Source organism: Salmo salar, unplaced genomic scaffold (genome assembly GCF_905237065.1).
Source record: "Salmo salar unplaced genomic scaffold, Ssal_v3.1, whole genome shotgun sequence".
Classification (NCBI taxonomy): Eukaryota; Metazoa; Chordata; class Actinopteri; order Salmoniformes; family Salmonidae; genus Salmo; species Salmo salar.
Window position 1 is genome coordinate 170,503 of NW_025548365.1, and position 11,776 is coordinate 182,278.

The 11,776-nt window shown below is 39.0% G+C and overlaps 1 long non-coding RNA gene across 2 annotated transcripts; it reads right to left on the reverse strand.

The window, feature by feature from the left end:
- Positions 1–8,682: 8,682 nt before the first annotated feature.
- LOC123732949 (uncharacterized) lies at positions 8,683–11,404 on the reverse strand. 2 transcript variants are annotated; one of them, XR_006763520.1, is made up of 5 exons: positions 11,303–11,404; positions 10,096–10,477; positions 9,838–9,980; positions 9,441–9,491; positions 8,683–9,240 (listed from the first exon to the last, which is right to left on the reverse strand). It is a non-coding gene; the product is annotated as an uncharacterized lncRNA (long non-coding RNA). The 2 variants fall into 2 exon arrangements; XR_006763521.1 differs by lacking the exon at positions 9,441–9,491.
- Between the last annotated feature and the right edge of the window lie 372 nt (positions 11,405–11,776).

Genomic DNA, 11,776 nt, shown 5'->3' on the forward strand with positions numbered 1-11,776 from the left:
AGGTTTTCAATGAGGTTCAAGTCCGGAGACTGAGATGGCCAAAATGTTGTGGCCCTACAAACTATAATATGACCCCACCATCGAAAGTTGAGATTCACATGAACACGTACATTTCGGTTGTTTTACTCTTCGATGAACACAAGCCTCACAAGACTCATCTGAACCCGGTACCAATTAAAAACAATTAATTGAATTACTTTAATGCCAAAAAATGGGTTCAAACTTTAGAACCCAGTTCCTACATTTGAATATAAACATTTATTTTTATCAAACAAAACTATACTACATTTTATCTTTGGGACCCTCAGGATGACAAATCAGAGCAAGATTACTGAATATAAGTTCATGATTTACCTTCAGAGGTCAATGTATTGTTGTGCACTCTCCTCAAACAATAGCATGTTATTTTTTCACTGTAATAGCTACTGTAAATTGGACAGTGCCGTTAGATTAACAGGAATTTAAGCTTTCTGCAAATATACGACATGTCTATGTCCTGGTTGGATGTTACTTACAATGTAATTCTAGTCACATTAGCGCACGTATAGGGACACCAATCCCATAGAGGTTAACTTATCCAGCAAGTTATTACGTTATTCGGTGGTAATTACATTATCAGGTGAGTAGCAATGTTTTGTATTAATAATGTAATAACTTCAACTGATCATGTAATAACTACAGTCAGTGTTTTTATGCATTATTTCCCTCATTTTGATGAACATACCACACTCCACTAATTGGAAGCACAAACACAAACCAATGCACATGAACGCATACACACACACTCACAACCACACATGGGATTGTACACACACACACACACACACACACACACACACACACACACACACACACACACACACACACACACACACACACACACACACACACACACACAAAAAAACCAACGCACATGAACGCATACACAAACACACACTCACAACCACACATTGGATTGTACACATGTACACACACACATACACACACACACGTTACCCTTTATGTGAAGGGGTATTCATAACACCTTGATGAAACCAGATACTGTGTTGCAGTATCATTCATAACAACTGTCATAACACATTTATTCAGCCAGGGATTCTTAAAAGTAGGGATGATCCTTGTCCAGCAGGGAAATTACATTTGTATATATATATATATATATATATATATATATATATATATATATATATATATATATATATATATATATATATATATATTTTATTTTTATCTTACAAATTACTTTAAGGGGAATTTTATAAGGAAAGAGTTTTGGTTTTGTAATTTTCTAAATATTTTCAATATTATTAATTTCTATGTCGGCTCTGTGCAAAGAAATGCCCTTGTCCAGAGAAAAGGATCACAAGATTTCAAACTCCCCCCAAAAGTGTTTAAAATTAATATTAACTGAAAAATAATGTTATGTTGTTTCTTGCAATAGCCCTCGGTGACTCTTTGAAAATGTATATCAAAATTGTGATTACAAATTTGGAGATATAGTCAACTCTGTTAGATTTGTCTAAAATCCTGAATGAATCTGTAATTAGAAGGGTCATGAGCAGCGTCATGAGCAGGGTCATGAGCAGGGTCATGAGCAGGGTCATGAGCAGGGTCATGGGTCCAGCAGGGTCATGAGGACCCTGTGTCGGTTTCGTTCCACCTACATATATAAAATATATATATACATTATTTGATGAAATATTGAATTTGACCTTACTGCTATTAGCCCATAGAAACGCACATTGAATAACAGATTCATACATGTTAAAACTGTACAAAAAAAAAAAATTCTAAAGGAAGTTTGTTTTAAAGTTTCTGCCCTATATCTGAGACATATAAGAAAGATCAGGAAATAATAGTTATATTTTTTGCCACATATTTAATGCCTTTTTTTAGGCACTAAACTACCTCCATATATATTACTTTCATTCATTTTTTAAACGTACCGGACTACCTTCAGATGAGTCTTGTGAGGGTTGTGGGCGTTCTTAAGCAAAATATACTGATGTGGTTACATTTCTCCTGGCCCATCCTTCAACTTTTTAACAAAACAGAGGCAGGGGTGCCCTCTTTGTTATTTTTGAACCGGGGATTGGTCCTTTAAAGTGTTTTGGCTGTATAGACAAATATATTGTAGGTAGATAAGTGATAATCCACTGAGGGACTTTTATCTTATTATGAAGGAATTTTGTATGCTTATCAAGCATGAACACATGACCTATGACCCCTAAAATGCTGATACTGCACCTTGCCATTGTATGACCTTAAACAACTATATGGGTAATGCAGATGGAAAGTGCAATATCTAAAATCTAAATGTGTAACAGTTCACCCATATTACAAAATTACATATTGGTTTCCGTACCCTGTAAGCAGTCTATGGACAAGTTATGACAGCAATCAATGCTTTGGTTTTGTTTCCTGGCAACAGGGTCGGTGTTATGGGCGGTCCTTAGGAGGCCTAGCCCGCCCTACCATACCTCCTAGCCCGCCCTACCATACCTCCTAGCCCGCCCTACCATACCTCCTTGACCGTCCAAATAAAATATTGATATATTGATCATTTACTTGACCCAGACGAGTGCCGACAGAAAGAAGCATAAATCTCAGATAAAGCGTCCAAGCGAGCGAAACAGCGCCCCTCTGTCTCAGTAGGTGTAGACCATGTATCTGATGCTGTCTGGACAGTGAAACAGCGCCCCTCTGTCTCAGTAGGTGTAGACCATGTATCTGATGCTGTCTGGACAGTGAAACAGCGCCCCTCTGTCTCAGTATGTGTAGACCATGTATCTGATGCTGTCTGGACAGTGAAACAGCTCCTCTCTGTCTCAGTATGTGTAGACCATGTATCTGATGCTGTCTGGACAGTGAAACAGCACCTCTCTGTCTCAGTATGTGTAGACCATGTATCTGATGCTGTCTGGGCAGTGAAACAGCGCCCCTCTGTCTCAGTATGTGTAGACCATGTATCTGATGCTGTTTGGACAGTGAAACAGCGCCCCTCTGTCTCAGTATGTGTAGACAATGAATCTGATGCTGTCTGGACAGTGAAACAGCACCCCTCTGTCTCAGTATGTGTAGACCATGTATCTGATGCTGTCTGGACAGTGAAACAGCACCCCTCTGTCTCAGTATGTGTAGACCATGTATCTGATGCTGTCTGGACAGTGAAACAGCGCCCCTCTGTCTCAGTATGTGTAGACCATGTATCTGATGCTGTCTGGACAGTGAAACAGCACCCCTCTGTCTCAGTATGTGTAGACCATGTATCTGATGCTGTCTGGACAGTGAAACAGCACCATCTCTGTCTCAGTATGTGTAGACCATGTATCTGATGCTGCCTGGACAGTGAAACAGCACCCCTCTGTCTCAGTATGTGTAGACCATGTATCTGATGCTGTCTGGACAGTGAAACAGCACCCCTCTGTCTCAGGATGTGTAGACCATGTATCTGATGCTGTCTGGACAGTGAAACAGCACCATCTCTGTCTCAGTATGTGTAGACCATGTATCTGATGCTGCCTGGACAGTGAAACAGCACCCCTCTGTCTCAGTATGTGTAGACCATGTATCTGATGCTGTCTGGACAGTGAAACAGCACCATCTCTGTCTCAGTATGTGTAGACCATGTATCTGATGCTGTCTGGACAGTGAAACAGCCCCTCTGTCTCAGTATGTGTAGACCATGTATCTGATGCTGTCTGGCCGGAAATAGTATGACATGCCATACTCTTTTGGTCCAGACAGCATCTGATACATGGGCTACATACTGTGTAGTAAGACAGAGGGGCTTTGTTTCGCTCGCATGGATGTGTCTTCCATTGAGATTGTTTAAGCAAAGAGGAAGAGGTGAAGCGAGAGGGCTCACTCTCGCCAAAATCTGTCCAGAACTAACCCAATGTGTTTCTATTGGCATAATATGCAGACCTAAGCTTGTAGCCTGCCTTCCTGCCTTTGGGACAACTAATCCCATTGTTCGGGCGGAGCATCACGTCATTATATACAGATCTCTGGTTTCAGCCTCTTGCGAATTGGAAGGGAAAGTTGCCGGGTGCATCCTGTGCACTGTTTGGATGCTGGCTTCCCCTAAAGTAAATTGATGTTTTGCCAAAATGATATAATTACTCCTGCCTAAATATAATCATTCAAAATACTTCACCAGAGGGCATGACTTCGCCACAGAGGATCATTAGCTTATTTACAAATATGTTTTTGTTATGGATTGTTACACATCACAAGTGCGTAGGCCAAGGCCTATGTGGGAAGCCTGCAATTTGGGCAGAGCACGTGGCAATAGGCCTAGCTGATTGAGTTGTGGATGCCAGTGAAAAGCATCTAAAATATGTGTGAAGATAATGTGTCTTGAGTATAATGGAAAATGTTGCAACAAGAAGAAGGGGAGGTGGGTGTGGTGGAGGCATCTCTCTCCAGAATGGATGCACTTCATCAGCAATTCCAGAATGCGCTCAGCTGTCGCCTTCCAATTCTTGAGCATTCATTGTTTAATTGTGTGAATTGTTTGCCCTTTGTTAATTGTTTATCAATTCCCCATTACATATGTCACCAGTAGGCCGTGTAAATATACTGTTTATACCCTGTCATTTGGTTACATTAAATTCTGTTAATGCATGTATTAATTACAGTCAATTAGCCTACCGTTCTCATTCTCGGAGTGGAAACATTATTTGCAGAGTTCACAAGCTGTTTGCACTCCCCCTTTGTATGACCTTAAACAACTATATGGGTAAATGCAAAGTATAGGATCTGAAATATAAATGTGTTAATCCATCTTTCTTGTTGTTTTTCTGTTTGATGGAAACAGTTTGAGAGTTCTAACTACATTCTAGATGTATTTAATGGTTTTATGTAGACATGTTTTCATGTTTTGAATGTAATCCTGAATCATTTTTTTCAGTATTAGGCCTTCCCTGTAGCTCAGTTGGTAGAGCATGGTGTTTGCAACGCCAGGGTTGTGGGTTCGATTCCCACGGGGGGCCAGCACAGACAAAAAAATATATTAAAAAAAAAATGTATGAAATGTAATGTATGCATTCACTACTGTAAGTCGCTCTGGATAAGAGCGTCTGCTAAATGACTAAAATGTAAAGGTAAAAATGTAACGATTTAATCATGGAGAATGTTTAAACTTAATATTTGACATTGTATAAATATAGTTACAATGGTGTCAGTTGCTTAATGTTAGCTAACTTTTACATACTTTGTTTGCTATCTTATCATTGTCTGGTTATTTACATTTCAATGAGAGTTCAACCAAACATTTTCCGTGGGAATGTGCCATCTTTATTCTGGGGATCACTGGCTGTCTCATGGTGTGTCTGAGGGTGTCATGATTGGTTTGACCTGAACTCGGAGCCTGACAGAAAACCAAGACAAACCACAGTAACTGCAGTCAAATCACGGTGGATCAAAGACAGAGTACAGTAACTTCACTTACTGCTGTTTGCCTTGGATTTTACTTGGATTTTGTAGTCACTATTTGACACTCCATTTTCTCTGAAACTGAATATAATTGAACCAGGACACTTTGTGCCAAGATAAACCAGATACTACAAAGCTGGATTTCAGTCTTAACTTTTGACCAAAATGTGAACAGTAGTTACTGCTGTTTGCAATAGTATGGCAGAATAGCTGTTCACATAATCCTAATAGACCAACCTCTTCATGGACTGCATTGGAACCTTGTCTTATTTTAGGGAGTGAACTAGTATGCTCAGATTGAATTAAAACTGTTATTTTAACAATGCTGGGTATGCATCTTGTTGACACTCATCCAGTGATACATTAACCCCTGAATGCGTTGTCTGCAGCATTGTCACATGACAGCTACATCAGCTGTTCAATTTCACTTACAGGCAAGTCAACTGATTTCGGATTGGGAAGTAGGTCCCAAAGTGCTCTTCCAAGTGTTAGAGGTGAGCAGTCATCACTCGTGTGGGACACTTACTGATGCTGTTGTTTGTTAGAAAAATGCACAGTCGAGGGAAGGGGGCATGGTTCGTTTTTGAAAGACTCTCTCTCCAATAATAATAATTTCCTCTGAATCCACTGATTCGGTATCTCATCTGTAGAATGTTTTTGTATTTCCCCTGGATACTTTTGTTCAGTTCGTTCAGTTTCCCAAATATGTCTGTTACCTCCGCAAGGAGACACATTTTCTTTTCCTTAAACATAAATTCTTCTTTTTTTCAGTGGCGATTTTAGCATGGGGGGCAAAAAAATATATAAAATGTTGATGAATGCCAGCAAAGCCACTACACAACAGAACACAACACTAAACAATACATTAACTGTACTATAACGGTGACAAACAGTGCACACAAACCTGAACCAACAGCAGAGTCCCAACATTTTACCACTGCTACACCTGGCTATCAGCGGAGCCTTGTCTGGCAGCGAAACATTTAATTCAGCCTCATTTACTGCCTTGTAAAAAAACCAAAGCTGATATGGCTGACTTGCTTAAACAAATGTAGTTTCTACTGACAATTGAGATGTACAAACTACGGCATAAGGGAACGGTGAGCGGATAAGAGGCATTCTGTAATTTCGATGAAGACACTAATGAGCGAGCTAAGAAGGACATAGTCAATAAAACTATTTGTTCAGCACTTTTGAAATGTACAGTGACAAATTTCAGAACATGGGCCTTTCTTACAGTATTCTCCCTGTACTCCAAGTCAGAACCGTAGGATAAATAAAGGGGGTCTATAAGCAGAAAATGAAAGCTCTTACAATATTCGATGAAGACATTTCTCTAAAACAGGCTACAGGCTACATGTGCATCACCAAGTCAGAACAGTAGGCTAAGTTATGAGAGGGAAAGGGACCACATGTTTAGGGCGATGCACATGGGTTGATAACAACTTACTACACAACATACACTTAGTATTACTTTCTTAGCTACAGTATACATATCTCCCTGGCATATTACATCATTTATGCAGTACCATACAAGACATTTTTGGACTCTCCTTGTTGTGCTGTACTCACTTGAACAGTAAAGTGGTGCAGGGGGTCCTTCTTGTGGGAAAATCTTGGATTTATGGTGGATTTATGGTGCTTTCAAGACAACTGGGAACTCTGGAAAAAAACAAGGTTGAATCATGATGTCGGTGATCTTCAGGTTGGATATCTAGAAAGAGGCCCGAGTTCCCGACTTGGAATTATGAGTTAGATGACCGTTCAAAACGTATTTTCCCAGTCGGAGCTCATTTTTTTCCAATGTCTCAGTTGTCTTGAACTCACTCAAGTCTGAGATTTCCCAGTTCCGAGTTTCCAGTTGTTTTGAACTTAGCAGAAATCATGCTGGATTGACAGCATCGCCAATGTTTTCAACCTTTTCTGGCCCATGTTGTTGCATGTGTTTATCCTTTTAAGGTTGGAAAAGAGACCCTTAAACCCAGACTTGGACCACACACCCTCTCCACTGAATAGCAGGAATGTGATTGCTATGCAACACTTGCTGTTAGCCACTGATTCCTTCTAAACCACTCATTGTTGAATTTGTTATTTCCAACTTGTTGTGTAATGTTTATGTCCAATGGCCGATGAGCACCGATGTGTTTTATCTATAATTTCTCTTCATATGACAAGGATTGAAAAGGTTTTGCCAGTGGATTGTCAACTTGATTAATGATGATGACTGATGACTGCTTGTCTAGCTTGATAGCTAAGATTTTGAAAGTATGATATTGACATGATCAGCCTAATAAAAGCTACGGTAGATGTAATGGTGATTTGACGTCATTTTATTTATGGCCAATGACTTTGAGCCTTCTTGGATGGGCACTTCTAATGTAAATCTATGGCAGCACCAAAGGGGCTTGAATTGTCGAGCTCTCCTTGTAGATTTTGTGGTGACGTAGTGTCCCATGTGTGACAGAACACTGAGCCAATCACAGCGCAACTAGAGAATGCAGAAAATGATCATATCTGGTGAAATGGAGAAAATAAGTATTTGAGAAGTGAAAACATATGCATCCAACTGTAATATATTGGTTTGTAAATAATACAAATGTAGCAAAATGTACCGAGTGAAATGTAAGATTGGAGTAACGTGTGTTTTAAAGTTTAAACACCCTGCATTATGTGTTTACATCAGGATATCAGTTACCTTATTTGGCCAAACAATAATGAACTAACGTACCATTGGACGGTGGGTTCAGATACAAGGTAACGTGGTTAATTTGGGTTTATCCTGAAAATGTGTAAGTGGTTGGAAACGGGTAGTATGTGTAGCTACAGAATACTGCACAAATGTTATAAAAGTGAATATTTGATCAAACAGGAGTATTGTGCTGCTGGTTGGGCAGAGTTTGCACTTTTGGGACTATCATATTGGTTCCTTTGTACTGGGTAAGCTAAGTAAAAATATATACTAACATTACGAGAGAGAGGTCAAAGAAAAAAACTGTTTCTTGATCAGCACTTTCTCTGGGACGCTTTGTGAATACAGGCTCTGGTCACATGTCCATGCATGACACAACACATCTAGTGTTCAATTCTGGTACTGCTTTAACTTTACTGATAAGGACTATTTTCTATCTATTAACTAAAGTGTTTTTACTGTGCTATGTCAACTAATAACTGACATCCTTTAGAAGGAAAACACTGGAGTTACTATTAGTACATTACAACACTTAGTAATACAGTATATCTGGATCACAGTATATAGATGTATTTAGTCAGTAGAATGAACACATGATACATATGGAACAGAATGGACACAAATATAGAACACTGCTGCATTTGAAATGGGTTGATAACTGTAAAAACTTCAATGATATTTTTTATATGCACACCACAATGGTACATTTAAAAAACATAATAGTAAATTATGGTAAAAAATAATAATATGTAAACCACAGTTAGAGACTATGAATCCACAGTTCCACTCCCCTGGGCCTGATGAATGTTGGACAAACTCCACATAGACATGGTCTCTTTAAAGACATCAAATACGTCTTTCAATGTAGTTATACATAGAAACAAAAACAGGTTCAGCCTAACACAGTGAAAACCAGTTCAACTCTATAAGATAGGGAATTACATTTGCTATTGCAATTGGACTACAGTGTGAATGGTTTTTCACACACACAGTATTTTCGAGGAGCACATGGTCCATCCTTCCAATTCTTCAATGGGTCTGATGCCGTCTGTGAGATCTCAACACAAGCCACCTTGTCATTCAAGTTATTTGGTTCCCCTTCCATCCAATAGCTATAAACAACACAGAGAATCAGAGTTGAAAATCATCCAATACAACATAGAGAATATTAACCTAGTCCCCAGGCTCAATTGTTACCATCCGACAGAGAGGGAGAGAGAGAGCTGGCTGAGGACGAGATTATCAGACTGTAAAAAGTAATTTCTTACAACAGAAAAAATTGTGTAAAAGTCCTCCAGAACATGTTCCTTACGTAGAGGTTAAATGGTGTTTTGCCAACCCACTCCCAGATTCCGTATTAACCCTGTAAATACACAGAATTATACCTCTAACCGCACAGAATTAACCCTGTAACCATGCGGAATGTATGCTTGAAAAATAGACTTTCATCAAGATTACATCAAATTTTGAAGTGAAACTATGAGATCAGGTTGCAGCCTCAGCTATAGTATAGGTCTAGATATAGTCTCATGCAAACATGCTATTCTGACAGGAAGTATATTTTATAAATTGACAGTTACATGAACATTGGTGATACAATTGGTTACACATGTTGAATACTAATCAGAGAAGTAGATAATAATAATAATAATAACAACAACAACAACGAAACAGTAGTATTATAGTATTACTAATATATATTATATTACCTGTTCTTCTCTGCTGTTTATAATAACCAAGGCAGCACACATTGTTCTGCACTTTCTCTGACTGCCCCCAGCTGTTTCCATCCTGGAGGAGACATAATAACAGCTGGTGCCAAACTTCCACCATCCATCCAGACAGGGTTCCTCTGAGATAAACACAACAGAACAGCAGGCATTTAAACATCTACAAATATATTACATCTCTTCTAAGTATGAAATAAAATTGTACTTCTAAATAAGAAAATAAAAGACTGCACTCACCATAGAACCTAAGCCTGGTCTGTAACTGGTCTCTCGCAGTGATCCTGGTATTTAGACTATTCTGCAACTGGTCTCTCTCTTTAGTCCTTGAGTTAAGACTAATCTTTAATTGATCTCTTTCAGCAGTCATAACTTTAAGATTATTTTGCTGCTGGTCCCTGTCTTTGGTCCTTGTGGTGAGACTATTTTGTAGCTGGTCTCTCTCTGTGGTCCTGGAATATAGGCTATTCTGTAGCTGGTCTCTCTCGGTGGTCCTGGTATTTAGGCTGTTCTGTAACTGGTCTCTTTCTGTGGTCCTGGTATTTAGACTGTTCTGTAACTGGTCTCTCTCAGTGGTCCTGGTATTTAGACTATTCTGTAGCTGGACTCTCTTTAGTTGCATCTGAAAAAGGGAAACGTCAATCAAAATGTGTAGCTGTCACAACATTGACTACAAATGTTTTAGTAAAAAACAATAGAGAGAATACAGTAGATGGTTTGTGTTAAAAATGATTGATGATCTATTTTATGTGTCACGTGGTTATGCCCATATATGTACATCCGGTCATGCCATTCTCACGCTATCGAGTGAGTGCTTATGTAACCTGATAGTGCATCTGTTTAGGGTAAAGCATGTGTTTGCATTTAAGTTGTCAAGGTGATTGATGTGTAGTGACCTTGTTGAACTATGGAATGTGTTTGAACATTTGAAAGAGTAGGGCAATGTTGTAGTGAACTTATGTCTCTACTGTTTAGTGATGTTGTATATGCAACAGTAATTTCCGGGGTGGTAGAGTATTGGTCAGTATAAGTAAAGAGCTGTGAACACCACGAGCGACAAGAAACCTTGAGAGATAAACCACAGAAGACTCTAATAAAGATATAAAACATTGCTCCTAGATCAATTTTAGGTGTATTGTGATTTAACTTCAATGAATGAGATCGCTGTCTCTCTCTCTCTCTCCGTGTGTGTGTGTTTGTGTGTGTGTGTTGACAAGGATCTGTAGCGTCTGGGGGGGAGCTAATGACCTATGTCACCCCCCCCCAACATGTGGCTGTGTGTGGGAGGTTGTTCGGTTACAAGCAGAGAAACATGCTGATAACATTATTTTATAGGAAAGGAATTAAAAATAATTATACATGTAAACATTTAAAGGATATAAATGGCATTTATGTATAAACATTTTAGAAGAAAATACAAGGGTTTTAAAAAGAAAAATGTATTTACCTTCAATGAATGACAGCTCTTCCTCTGGCCGAGGCGGCAGCGTAGCCTAGTGGTTAGAGAATTGGATTAATAACCGAAAGGTTGCAAGCTCAAATCCCTGAGTTGACAAGGTACAAATCTGTTGTTCTGCCCCTGAACAAGGCAGTTAACCTACTGTTCCTAGGCTGTCATTGAAAATAAGAATTTGTTCTTAACTGATTTTCCTAGTTAAATAAAGGTTAAAAAAAAAAAATCTTTGTTTGTGCAGGCTGCATGGTAGGTGTCAGGTTACGAGCTGTGGGTTGACACAGAGAGAGAATCCTGATCAAGGAGCAAATGCCTTATTTTATATGAATACAGTAAAAAAAAAGATATATACAGTGGGGAGAACAAGTATTTGATACACTGCCGATTTTGCAGGTTTTCCTACTTACAAAGCATGTAGAGGTCTGTAATTTTTATCATAGGTACACTTCAACTGTGAGAGACAAAAAT